Source organism: Centropristis striata, chromosome 2, assembly GCF_030273125.1.
Source record: "Centropristis striata isolate RG_2023a ecotype Rhode Island chromosome 2, C.striata_1.0, whole genome shotgun sequence".
Classification (NCBI taxonomy): domain Eukaryota; kingdom Metazoa; phylum Chordata; class Actinopteri; order Perciformes; family Serranidae; genus Centropristis; species Centropristis striata.
The window spans coordinates 1,181,836-1,195,855 of NC_081518.1; positions in this window are offsets into that span (position 1 = coordinate 1,181,836).

The window sequence follows — 14,020 nt, forward strand, 5'->3', positions numbered from 1 at the left end:
TCCTATAATATGGTGTTGTTTTTGCCAATATTGGATAAACTATACCACCACATGTATCAACAGACTTTAATTGGGCCATTTCTAGCATTTTTAGGCATTTTAGAATTTGACCATTTTTGACAAAAATCGACATGTTATAGTATGACTTTTTCGGATGGGGTCATTTTTGGACATCCCATAATATGGTGTTTTCATGTTATTTTTGGACAAACTATACCACCACATGTATCAACAGATTATAATTGGGCTATTTCTAGCATATTTAGACAATTTAAAATATGACCATTTTTGACAAAAATCGACATGCTATAGTATGACTTTTTTTTGAGGGAGTCATTTTTGGAAATCCCATAATATGTTGGTTTTTGGCCAATTTTGGACAAACCATACCACCACATGTATCAACAGACTATAATGCACAACATGGGTCAGAAATCACCTTGTGCATCAGAAGAGTAGTGATGAAAAAAAGGTTTTTATTCAAAAAGTAAGAAATGAAAACAAAACATTAGGATGTATGATGATCAAAAACAAGTTATTTGAGGAAAACCTGCAATACTGAATGATGAAATTAATTTATTGCAAAATATAGAATATAAAAACTTAGTGGGGTCACTTCAGACCAGGGGTTTCAAACTGGCGGCACGCGGGCCAATTGTGGCCCTCGTGATGATATTTTGTGGCCCCCACCTTGATATGAAAGTTTAATGTGAGTTTTATATGAATGGCACTTTAATGTGTTGTGTGTGGACCGTTTATTATCTGCCGTGTCGTTACCAGAAGAACTGGAAATGTTATGGAATGTAATTTTATGTCTTTTAAGTAATTTTGTGGGGGTTTTTGGCAATTTTGTGTCTTTTTTGGCAATTTTGTGTCTTTTTTTTTGGTAATGTTGTGTCTTTTTTCTTGTAATTTTGTGTCTTTTTTTAGTAACTTTGTGTATTTCTTTGTAATTTTGTGTATTTAGTAATTTTGTGTCTTTTTTTAAGTAATTTTGTGTCTTTTTTTATTAATTTTGTCTTTTTTTGTAATTTTGTGTCTTTTTTTGTAATTTTGTGTCTTATGGTCATTTTGTGTCTTTTTTGGTCATTGTGTGTCTTTTTTGGTCATTGTGTGTCTTTTTTCAGTAATTTTATGTATTTTTTTAAGTAATTTAGTTTTTTTCTGTCATTTTGTCTCTTTTTAGTAATTTGTGTCTTTTTTTCGGTCATTTTGATCCTGCCTCCAGCGGCCCCCAGGTAATTTGAGTTTGAGACCCCTGTTCTAGATGAAGGTTCACATTCTCCAAACACGTGATTGTCGTGTACACATGATAAACTCATTCTTTTAACTAACTGGAGGTCAGAGGTCACAGGCTTTATGTAAACATAAATATGGATCAACTCAAACAAGGTGAACTCCCCGTGAGATTCATAACTGGAATGTTTCTAAATGAAATCCCCAGAATGGTTTGTTTTTCATTTTCAGCTTCAATATTGCGAACCGAGGCAGCGAAAAAACTGATGAGAAGAGAAACAGAAAGCGAGTTTTTTTTGGGCAATTTTGTGTCTTTTTTTGTAATTTTGTGTCTTTTTTAGTAATTTTGTGTCTTTTTTAGTAATTTTGTGTCTTTTTTTTAGTAATTTTGTGTCTTTTTTTTAGTAATTTTGTCTTTTTTTTTTTTGTATATTACTTTGTAATTTTGTGTCTTTTAGTAATTTTGTGTCTTTTTTAGTAATTTTGTGTCTTTTTTAGTAATTTTGTCTTTTTTTTTTAATTTTGTGTATTTCTTTGTAATTTTGTGTCTTTTAGTAATTTTGTGTCTTTTTGGTAATTTTGTCTTTTTTCTTGTAATTTTGTGTTTTTTAAAGTAATTTAGTGTTTTTTTCAGTCATTTTGTGTCTTTTTTTGGTCATTTTGATCCTGCCTCCAGCAGGTAATTTGAGTTTTAGACCCCTGCTTTAGACCATCAAAGGGTTAATTATGACAGATGATGAAGACACTAACTGGAGGTCAGAGGTCAGAGGCTTTATGTAAACATAAATATGGATCAACTCAAACAAGGTGAACTCCCCGTGAGATTCATAACTGGAATGTTTTTAAATGAAATCCCCAGAATGGTTTGTTTTTCATTTTCAGCTTCACCATTGCGAGTCGAGGCAGCGAAAAAACTGATGAAGAGAAACAGAAAGCGTGTTTTTTTTGTGCAATTTTATGTCTTCATTTTTGTAATTTTGTGTCCTTTTTTTGATCACTTTTTTTTGGTAATTTTCTTTTTTTTTCAAGTAATTTTGTCTTTTTTTGTAATTTTGTGTCACTTTTATTAATTTTGTGTCTTTTTTAGTAATTTTGTGTCCTTTTTTAGTAATTTTGTGTCTTTTTTTAGTAATTTTGTGTCTTTTTTTAGTAATTTTGTATATATCTTTGTAATTTTGTGTCTTTCAGTAATTTTGTGTCTTTTTTTAGTCATTTTGTGTCCTTTTTTAGTAATTTTGTGTCTTTTTTTAGTCATTTTGTATATATCTTTGTAATTGTGTGTCTTTTTTAGTAATTTTGTGTCTTTTTTTAGTAATTTTGTGTCTTTTTTTAGTAATTTTGTGTGTTTTTTGGTAATTTTGTGTCTTTTTTAGTAATTTTGTGTCTTTTTTGGTCATTGTGTCTTTTTATAGTTATTCTGTGTATTTTTTTTGGTCAGTTTGTGTCTTTTTTTCTGTAATTTTATGTATTTTTTTAAGTAATTTTGTTTTTTTCTGTCATTTTGTCTCTTTTTTTAATAATTTGTGGCAGGTAATTTGAGTTTTTAGACCCCTGATCTAGATGAAGGTTCACATTCTCCAAACACGTGATTGTCGTGTGCCCATGATAAACTCATTCTTTTAACTAACTGGAGGTCAGAGGTCAGAGGCTTTATGTAAACATAAATATGGATCAACTCAAACAAGGTGAACTCCCCGTGAGATTCATAACTGGAATGTTTTTAAATGAAATCCCCAGAATGGTTGTTTTTCATTTTCAGCTTCACCATTGTGAGTCGAGGCAGCGAAAAAACTGATGAGAAGAGAAAGAGAAATCGTTTCTGTCCTCCGTTAGTCAGATGTGACATGAAGACGAGTGATCCGGAGCTTTGAATCCTTGATGCTTTAGATGAAGAGCAGGCGAGACGTGGCTGGATCTCCTGTTTGGCTTTATTGAAGCTCCATGTAAATGTGCAGGTCAGAGGAACACGGATGGTGTTGCAGCGTCTTCATCACAGCGTCTTCATCACACTGGCGTTTATTGATGTCTCTTACTCGCTCGCATCAATTTGGAGGAAGACAAAAAAAAGGAAAAAAGGAAATAAAAAGCTGTGATTTCTTCAAATGCAGCGTGCAACAACTAGCCCTGTTTTTCTCTCTGCAGCACTTTTTTCTTTCTTGTTGGTCAGTTTCACTGTAAACCTCAAATGCAAATAAGCGTGATGATGATGATGATGATGATGATGATGATGATGAAGATGACTCTCCAGCTCATCCTGATGGAGTGTGGCAGGTGGAGGAGGAGGGGATGGATGGATATAATGGACTCCACCAACTTTAATGAGACAAATCTCAGCTCCTGGCTGACATTTTCCAGTAGTCCTTGTGAACGGCGGAGTCAGCAGTCACCTTTACCAAAGCTCCCCGAGACGCTGCGCGTAATGATGGAGGGAATTAAAAACGGCCTCCGAGGCGCCGAGACGGGAGCCGCAGGATTAGGGCGCTAAGCCACGCCTCTTAAAACAGCTCTACGGCCCCTCCCCAATAAAGGACAGCTCTCCTTCATACACTGTAAAAAAAAAACAACTGTTGTTTTTACCGTTAAAAAAAAAACGGCAGCTGTGGTTGTCAGAACTTTACGGTGCAACTTTTTGAAATAATAAATAAGTAATAATAAATAATAAACTAGAAAATTTCCTCTGGGGAAATTGTGAAAGGGCCACGGGGGCTACTGCCGGTGTGTGTACACTATGATGAGATTCTTCCGAGATTTATAACAATTAATACTAGTAATGTTATGATACTATATAATATACAAGGAGCACACCTACAACAAGCATTCCTTTACAAGTATTTATTTATACAGCAACCTATGACCTTTAACCTCAAAATGTGTGTGTGTGTGTGTGTGTGTGTGTGTGTGTGAAACGTGTATCTGGATGAGTGTGCGCACTTGAGGTAAGAGATACATCAAAGGATCAAAGGCTTTGGGGTCGACCAATCAGAGCAGAGCAATCAACAGAATTAACTGCCACCAACTGTCGAATGTTCCTGAACAGTGACAGCAGCCAGAGGTAGACAGACTGGAATTTCTGGCCTCGAACAGAAAGCATTTTTGGCAAAACCATAATACCTATCATTGATCCGACTTCACTTTGAGCTTCCTGAGTTCTTCCTGAACGTCTACATATGTTTTTTTTAAGAAAAATGAAAAAATAGCTTTGTTAGAGCAATCTAAAAAAACTGTTCCATCTCCCTTTTTCAGAAATCTTCCTGCGTTTTTAATATGGGAGCCAATGAGGCTGTTGGTGGTGTTGGTGGATCATCTGTGCGTCCTACGCCCAAACTATAACTCTGACAGCTTTACCAGAGGATTGTGAGGGAGAAGACTAATTTTCCTACGTTTCTATGTATAAATTATTTCTGTAGAGTGGAATTTGCGGCCTGGAGCGCAGTTTTCAAATTTATTTTTTGACAGTTTTTTCTCTCCCTCTACACTCTGGCGATGATGTCACACACTGTGACACGAACATTCCGTGCAATACACACCCATTATAATCTCAGAATTTCTCCAAAAATGATCATGGTCATTGAACAGGGATTGATAAAAAACTATATGACCTATCGAAACGTGGATTAATACACCGATACACAAGACTTGTGTCTACTGTTTAAAGTTTAAATGGAGTCTCTAGGTGAAATTATGCCGGAGAAGTAGACGTTTAAAAACCTCCAATTATTGTTATTTTTCGCTCATTTTTTTCCGCCGTCCCATTCATCTCAATGCAAAATTTTGGGCAGTTTTTCTCCTTACTTCCTCTCCTTCTTTCCTCTCCTTCCTTCCTTCCTTTCCTCTTGTAGTGTGTGTGGTGGCAGACAGGACGAGCTCTGCTGTCATTATAAACTTAATAAGAGCAGAAGTGAGATTGATGATAAAAACAGAGGCATCAACTGCTCTTTTAATTAACTCTTGTCCCGTAATGGCGTGGTGACGGAGGCAGCGAGCGGAGAACGAGACGTTTTCTTTCTCTTTCTCTGTTTTGTTGCCTCGATAATGAAAAGCCTTCTGGGACCCAATTACCTCCAAGGCTGCATTAGAGCTCAGCGCCCAGAGGAACTCCAGCCTGTTACCCTGCTGGAGACGGCCTTCACTTGATTGAATTTTGAATGTTACCCCCCCTACACACACACACACACACACACACACACACACACACACACACACAGGGTCTTGTGCAGCCCCTTACCTTCACCAGTTGTGAACCCACATGTGGTTTATGATGTATGTATGTCCTTGCTCTGACTGAGTGGCTTTTTGTATACAATGTGTCATAAAACGTCTGTTTGTCCATCGTGTCCCTGAACGCACCGCGTAGCCTTGTTGTGAGGACCCCTGAGAGACGATTAAAACCAGTTAATGTGGTGTTTGTAAAGTGAAGAGGCAATTATTAAAAGGGACAATTCAACCGCAGAATCAGAAGTAAGTTTTCTTTTCTTACAGACGGTGTCTACATTCTTTATTCTTTCAGGGTTAATTGTGCCTTTAACATTTTCTTCATACACCAAACAGGCAAAAAACATAAAAACAAGACAACAGTTTTCCATGGACACCACTTTAAGTCAAGTTTAACGCCAACAACAAGTCACAACAAACAACAAAATCACACACAAAAATCGACATACTATAGTATGACTTTTTTATTTGAGGGGGTCATTTTTGGTGTTTTCACGTTATTTTTGTACAAACTATACTACCACATGTATCATGTATCATGCTTTTTAGAATTTGGTAATTTTTGACAAAAATCAACATACTGTTGTCTGACTTTTTTTGACTCCTGAGAGACGATTAAAACCAGTTAATGTGGTGTTTGTAAAGTGAAGAGGCAATTATTAAAAGGGACAATTCAACCGCAGAATCAAAAGTAAGTTTTCTTTTCTTACAGACGGTGTCTCTGTTCTTTATTCTTTCAGGGTAAATTTTGCCTTTAACATTTTTTCATAGAACAAACAGGCAAAAAACATAAAAAACAAGATAACAGTTTTTCAAGGACACCACTTTAAATCAAGTTTAATGCCAATAATAAGTCACAACAAACAACAAAATTAAAACCAGTTAATGTGGTGTTTGTAAAGTGAAGAGGCAATTATTAAAAGGGACAATTCAACCGCAGAATCAGAAGTAAGTTTTCTTTTCTTACAGATGGTATCTCTGTTCTTTTTTCTTTCAGGGTAAATTGTGCCTTTAACATTTTTTCATATAACAAACAGGCAAAAACATACAAACAAGACAACAGTTTTCCAAGGACACCACTTTAAATCAAGTTTAATGCCAATAACAAGTCACAACAAACAACAAAATCACACAAAAATCAACATACTATGGTATGATTTTTTTTAGGGGGTCATTTTTGGACAAATTATGCTACTCCATGTATCAACAGACTATAATTGACCCATTTCTAGCATTTTAAGGCATTTTTCAACATACTATAGTCTGACTTTTTTGACTCCTGAGAGACGATTAAAACCAGTTAATGTGGTGTTTGTAAAGTGAAGAGGCAATTATTAAAAGGGACAATTCACCCCAGAATCACAAGTAAGTTTTATTTTCTTACAGATGGTGTCTACATTCTTTTTTCTTTCAGGGTTAATTGTGCCTTTAACATTTTTTTCATATAACAAACAGGCAAAAAACATAAAAACAAGACAACAGTTTTTCAAGGACACCACTTTAAATCAAGTTTAATGACAATAACAAGTCACAACAAACAACAAAATCACACACAAAAATCAACATACTATAGTATGACTTTTTTGACTCCTGAGAGACGATTAAAACCAATTAATTAATTTGTTTGTAAAGTGAAGAGGCAATTATTAAAAGGGACAATTCACCCCCAGAATCACAAGTACGTTTTTTTTCTCTTTTGACTGTAGTGTTTTTCTTTTAAAAGGTAATTTTTAGTACTTTTACTTTGAGGGAAGGCAGACATTAAATCAAGTTTAACGCCAACAACAAGTCACAACAAACACCAAAATCACACACAAAAATCGACGTACTGTAGTATGACTTTTTTATTTGAGAGGGTCATTTTTGGTGTTTTCACGTTATTTTTGGACAAACTATACTACCACATGTATCATGTATCATGCATTTTAGAATTTGGCAATTTTTGACAAAAATCAACATACTATAGTATGACTTTTTTGACCCCTGAGAGATGATTAAAACCAATTAATTGTGGTGTTTGTAAAGTGAAGAGGCAATTATTAAAAGGGACAATTCACCCCCAGAATCACAAGTCTTTTCTCTTTTGACTGTAGTAGGTTTTTGTTTTGTTTTAAATGTTTTTATTCATTTTACAGGCAAAAGTACAAACAGTACAATGAGAAATAAAGACTTTTTCTTTTTCCAAAAACAACAACAACAACAACAACCCCTTCTCCCAGTCTTTCATAGTCTTGTTACAGATCAGAGAAAGTGAGAAATAATAATCATCCTTCCTTTTTACCTCCAGCAGATAAACAAATGAATGAGTCCACAGAAAATACAAACAACACACAGAGAAGTAGCATTGTCCATGTGTTGAAATGAGGCAGAGAGGGAAATTAAATATGGAGAGTAAATATGGTTAATTCCCAGAGGTGAGCATTTAATTTATCCTGTAGGGCAGGGGTGTCAAACTCGCGGCCCGTGGGCCAATTGTGGCCCTCGTGATGATATTTTGTGGCCCCCACCTTGATATGAAAGTTTAATGTGAGTTTTATATGAATGGCACTTTACCGTGTTGTGTGTGGAAGGTCCCTTTAATTACTGTTTTTTGGTAATTTTGTGTCTTTTTTTGGTAATTTTGTCTTTTTTTTTTTTTTTTTGTCTTCTTTTTGGTAATTTTGTGTATTTTTGGGGTCATTTTGTGTCTTCTTTAGTAATTTTGTGTATTTTGTTGGTCATTTTGTGTCTTTTTTTTTAGTAATTTTGTGTCTTTTTTTTTAGTAATTTTGTGTCTTTTTTCTGTCATTTTGAGTCTTTTTTTTTGTAATTTTGTGTCTTTTTTCTGTCATTTTGAGTCTTTTTTTTTTAGTAATTGTGTGTCTTTTTTCTGTCATTTTGTGTCTTTTTTTTTTGTAATTTTGTGTCTTTTTTCTGTCATTTTGTGTCTTTTTTAAGTAATTTTTTGTATTTTTCTGTAATTTTGTGTCTTTTTTTAGTAATTTTTTGTATTTTTCTGTAATTTTGTGTCTTTTTTTTGTCATTTATGCCTCCAGCGGCCCCCAGGTAATTTGAGTCTGAGACCCCTGATTTAGTGTCTTCAATTGATCATACAGCCCCAAACAGAAACACATTTTTCAGGTGTTCCCTCAGGTTATATTTAATTTTCTCCAGGTCCTTAAACCAAAGGGAAGCTTTGGGGCCAAATGGCGACTTCCATTCCAACTAAATCCTTCTACATGCTAATAAAGATGCAAAGGTGATCCTCTCCTTAAACTTCTCCCTGATTGTTTGAGGGTGTGATGTCATCACTCGAGGCTAAAACTGATCCTAATGATGACCTTCTGACCTGTTAACATCCTTATAGAAACCCTGTCCTGCAGCCTGGAGGTCTCTGTGTCCAGTCTGATGCTGAGCGTCTCTGATGCTGGAGGACATCTGAGGCATTAATAACAATTATTGGTGTTCTTTAGTTACCTCAGACACCTTAAGTGTGGCGTATTGACTGCTGTGCTGGAGACAATGTTGCCTATTGATCCGGTCGAGGTGATGGTGTCGTCTTCCTGTAAGGCTGGAATTAATCCCACACGCTGCCACACAGTAAATAACTCACCACACCACTGAGAGACTGCTGCAGGAAATATAAAGAGAAGAAGAAGAAGAACCTCTGACTGAGGGTTACAGTCTGTCTTTTAAGAGAAAAAAGTGTCTTTTTTTTAGTCATTTTGTATCTATTCTGGTCATTTTGTGTCTTTTTGCGTCTTTTTTTGGTGATTTTGTGTCTTTTTTTAGTCATTTTGTGTCTTTTTTAGTCATTTTGTGTCATTTTTAGTCATTTTGTGTCTTTTTTAAAGTCATTTTGTGTCTTTTAAGAGAAAAAAGTGTCTTTTTTTTAGTCATTTTGTATCTATTCTGGTCATTTTGTGTCTTTTTTGGTCATTTTGTGTCTTTTTTGGTCATTTTGTGTCTTTTTTTAAAGTCATTTTGTGTCTTTTTTGGTCATTTTGTATCTTTTTTAGTCATTTTGTGTCTTTTTTAAAGTCATTTTGTGTCTTTTTTTGGTAATTTTGTGTCTTTTTTGGTCATTTTGTGTCTTTTTAGTCATTTTGTGTCTTTTGGGTAATTTTGGGTCACACAGTAAATAACTCACCAGACCACTGAGAGACATCTCACAGGGAGCTGCAGGAAAATAAAGAGAAGAAGAAGAAGAAGAAGAAGAAGAAGAAGAAGAAGAAGAAGAAGAAGAAGAAGAAGAAGAAGAAGAAGAAGAAGAAGAAGAAGAAGAAGAAGAAGAAGAAGAAGAAGAAGAAGAAGAAGAAGAAGAAGAAGAAGAAGAAGAAGAACCTCTGACTGAGGTTACAGTCTGTCTTTTAAGAGAAAAAAGTGTCTTTTTTTTAGTCATTTTGTATCTATTCTGGTCATTTTGTGTCTTTTTTTGGTCATTTTATGTCTTTTTTGGTCATTTTGTGTCTTTTTTGGTCATTTTGTGTCTTTTTTAGTCATTTTGTGTCTTTTTTGGTCATTTTGTGTCTTTTTAGTCATTTTGTGTCTTTTGGGTAATTTTGGGTCACACAGTAAATAACTCACCAGACCACTGAGAGACATCTCACAGGGAGCTGCAGGAAAATAAAGAGAAGAAGAAGAAGAAGAAGAAGAAGAAGAAGAAGAAGAAGAAGAAGAAGAAGAAGAAGAAGAAGAAGAAGAAGAAGAAGAAGAAGAAGAAGAAGAAGAAGAAGAAGAAGAAGAAGAAGAAGAAGAAGAAGAAGAAGAAGAAGAAGAACCTCTGACTGAGGTTACAGTCTGTCTTTTAAGAGAAAAAAGTGTCTTTTTTTTAGTCATTTTGTATCTATTCTGGTCATTTTGTGTCTTTTTTTGGTCATTTTATGTCTTTTTTGGTCATTTTGTGTCTTTTTTGGTCATTTTGTGTCTTTTTTAGTCATTTTGTGTCTTTTTTGGTCATTTTGTGTCTTTTTAAAGTCATTTTGTGTCTTTTTTGGTCATTTTGTGTCTTTTTTTAGTCATTTTGTGTCTTTTTTAGTCATTTTGTGTCTTTTTTGGTCATTTTGTGTCTTTTTTGGTCATTTTGTGTCTTTTTAAAGTCATTTTGTGTCTTTTTTGGTCATTTTGTGTCTTTTTTTGGTCATTTTGTGTCTTTTTTTAGTCATTTTGTGTCTTTTTTTGGTCATTTTGTGTCTTTTTTGGTAATTTTGTATCTTTTTTGGGTCATTTTGTGAAGAAGCTGTGGAGGGGAAATGTACTACTTCTCTTGAGTGAGGTATAGTTAATGAAAACTAACGAAACAACGGAAACTAGACTAGACAGAATTGAAAAAACATTTTCAGAATTGAAAAAACATTTTCGTTAACTGAACGCGTATGTGTTTACCTCCCATCCATGCTCCAGGACAGGAAATAAAGAAACGTGGGATTATTTCCATGGTGGGACCTTCAAGCTGCTCTGGCAGCTCTAATAAACTTACAGGAGTATTTCCACCAAATGTCCAGGATATGTACAGATATATTCTCAGTGTATAGACTTTTTTTTTTCTCATTTTGAATTTTCTCGTTATTTTGATTTTTTTCTCGTTATTTTGACATTTTTTTGTGATTTTGATTTTTTTTTCCCTCCTGATTTCAACTTGGCTTTTTTTCTTGTGACTGACTTTTTTGTCGTTAATTTGACTTTTTTCTCTTGACTTCAACTTTTTGTTGTTATTTTGACTTTTTTCGTGATTTCAACTTTTTCTTCTCATTTTGACTTTTTTCTTGTGACTTCAACTTTTTTCTTGTTATTTTGACTTTATTTGACTCTTCTTATCTCATTTACAATATTACTGAACAGAGAAAGATCTGTTCTGTTGTAACAATTACTTCCTAGGCAGCGCACACGTGCACAAAATGAAGCTAATTTTATTTTATTTTTACTTTTTTTTTAAACATCTAAACCAAAAGAAAGACCAGACAAATTCTGCTGAAGCGACAGAGGTTCTTTTTGCAGGGCTGAAATGTGTTTCTATGCAGATACCTGGGATGCTTCTCCATCACATTCTGGATGCAGCGATTGGTGGGAGGAGCCAGACGGCTGTGAACGAGACCTGGGAGATCTAGTGATGGAGGAGAACTTTGTGGAAGGAGTAGCTGATGAAAATGTGTGGCGTGAAAACTTCAACATGCCCAAAGATGCTCTTAACCCTTAATAGGACACTCACTGAAATACTTGAAAATACCACATTTCAACCCTAGAGAATATTGGAGTAAAAAACGTACGGACCCAGGGGAGGAGGGTCATATTTTGAGAAAAAAGTTTACGAGATAAAAGTGGTGAATCTATGAAAAAAAAGTGCAGATGTATGAGATTTAAAGTGGTAAATCTGCGAAAAAAAAGTAGTTTTTTTCACTTTTTTCTCGTAAACCTGCGACTTTTTTCGCACAAATTTCCCACTTCAAATCTCTTAAATCTGCAACTTTTTTTCTTGTAGATTTGCCACTTTAATCTAGTAAATTTGGAACTTTCTTCTCGAAAATATTACATCAGGACCCCATTTTGATATCCATTGAAGTTACCAAATATAGTTCTTCGCCCGATAAAGGGTTATGGCTTTAAGTGATGCCGCCTGGCTGCATACCCAATCACATTCACACACTTTAGATCACCGTATCAGCAGATTTACTCCTGGAAACACTCGAATAAACCAGGAATAAAAAGTGGAGACGAGTCGCCACTTTAGGTCTTCTGTTCAGACCGTCAGCATGGAAACGGAGCCTAAACGTAACATAATATATACGACTTGTAACATAAAATACACTCCAGCTGCTCCAACATTTATTATCCTGCAACAGAATATTATCAATACTGCTTGTATACAAAATTGAGGCTTTAAAAACATCATCTGCAGTTTTTTTCCATGAACTTTCGTCTTGTTTAGCACAAAGTCAAATGGAATTTTACCAAACGAAACAGAAACAGTTTCACTTCAGCTCATAAAATGTAATAAATGTGAGAGTGTTGCAGTGTTTCAGTAATGTTTCTGTGCTCCATTGTCATAATTTTTGTTTTTTTTTGTCATAATTTGTCTTTTTGTAATAATTTGTGTCTTTTTTGTCATAATTTTTGTTTGTTTTTTGTCATAATTATTGTCTTTTTTGTCATAATTTGTGTCGTTTTTGTCATAATTTTGTCTTTTTTTGTCATAATTTGTTTCCTTTTTGTCATAATTTGTCTTCTTTGTCATAATTTTGTGTCTTTTTTGTCATAATTTTGTATTTTTTGTCATTTGTTTCCTTTTTGTCATCATTTTGTGTCTTTTTTGTCATAATTTTGTCTTTTTTGTCATAATTTGTGTCTTTTTTGTCATAATTTGTGTCTTTTTTGTCATAATTTGTTTCGTTTTTGTCATAATTTTGTCTTTTTTGTCATAATTTTGAGTCTTTTTTGTCATAATTTGTGTCGTTTTTGTCATAAAATATACTCCAGCTGCTCCAACATTTATTATCCTGCAACAGAATATCATCAATATCGCTTGTATACAAAATTGAGGCTTTAAAACCATCATCTGCAGTTTTTTTCCATGAACTTTCGTCTTGTTTAGCACAAAGTCAAATGGAATTTTACCAAACGACACAGAAACAGTTTTACTTCAGCTGATAAAATGTAATAAATGTGAGAGTGTTGCAGTGTTTCAGTAATGTTTCTGTGCTCCATTGTCATAATTTTTGTTTTTTTTGTCATAATTTGTCTTTTTGTAATAATTTGTGTCTTTTTTGTCATAATTTTGTCTTTTTGTCATAATTTTGTCTTTTTTGTCATAATTTTGTCTTTTGTCATAATTTTTTGTCTTTTTTGTCATAATTTGTTTCCTTTTTGTCATAATTTGTCTTCTTTGTAATAATTTTGTCTTTTTGTCATAACTTTGTCGTTTTTGTCATAATTTGTTTCGTTTTTGTCATAATTTTGTCTTTTTTGTCATAATTTTGTGTCTTTTTGTCATCATTTGTTTCCTTTTTGTCATAATTTGTCTTCTTTGTCATAATTTTGTGTCTTTTTTGTCATAATTTTGTATTTTTTGTCATTTGTTTCCTTTTTGTCATAATTTGTGTCTTTTTTGTCATAATTTGTCTTTTGTCATAATTTTGTGTCTTTTTTGTCACAATTTTGTGTCTTTTTTGTCATAATTTGTTTCGTTTTTGTCATAATTTTGTCATTTTTGTCATAATTTTGTGGCTTTTTGTCATAATTTGTGTCTTGTCCTGCAACAGAATATTATCAATATCGCTTGTACACAAAATTGAAGCTTTAAAAAACATCATCTGCAGTTTTTTTCCATGAACTTTCGTCTTGTTTAGCACAAAGTCAAATGGAATTTTACCAAACGAAACAGAAACGGTTTCACTTCAGCTGATAAAATGTAATAAATGTGAGTGTTGCAGTGTTTCAGTAATGTTTCTGTGCTCCATTGTCTCTATCTGTCTACTCTCTGCTAGCATGTTAGCTCCCTGTGGACGCTACGCTGCTAACAGCTCATCCACTACTGCTTAGGGGTCTGATTCTGCTCTAGAAGAAAGACTTTATTCTGTCAAACCGAGACATCCCCAGT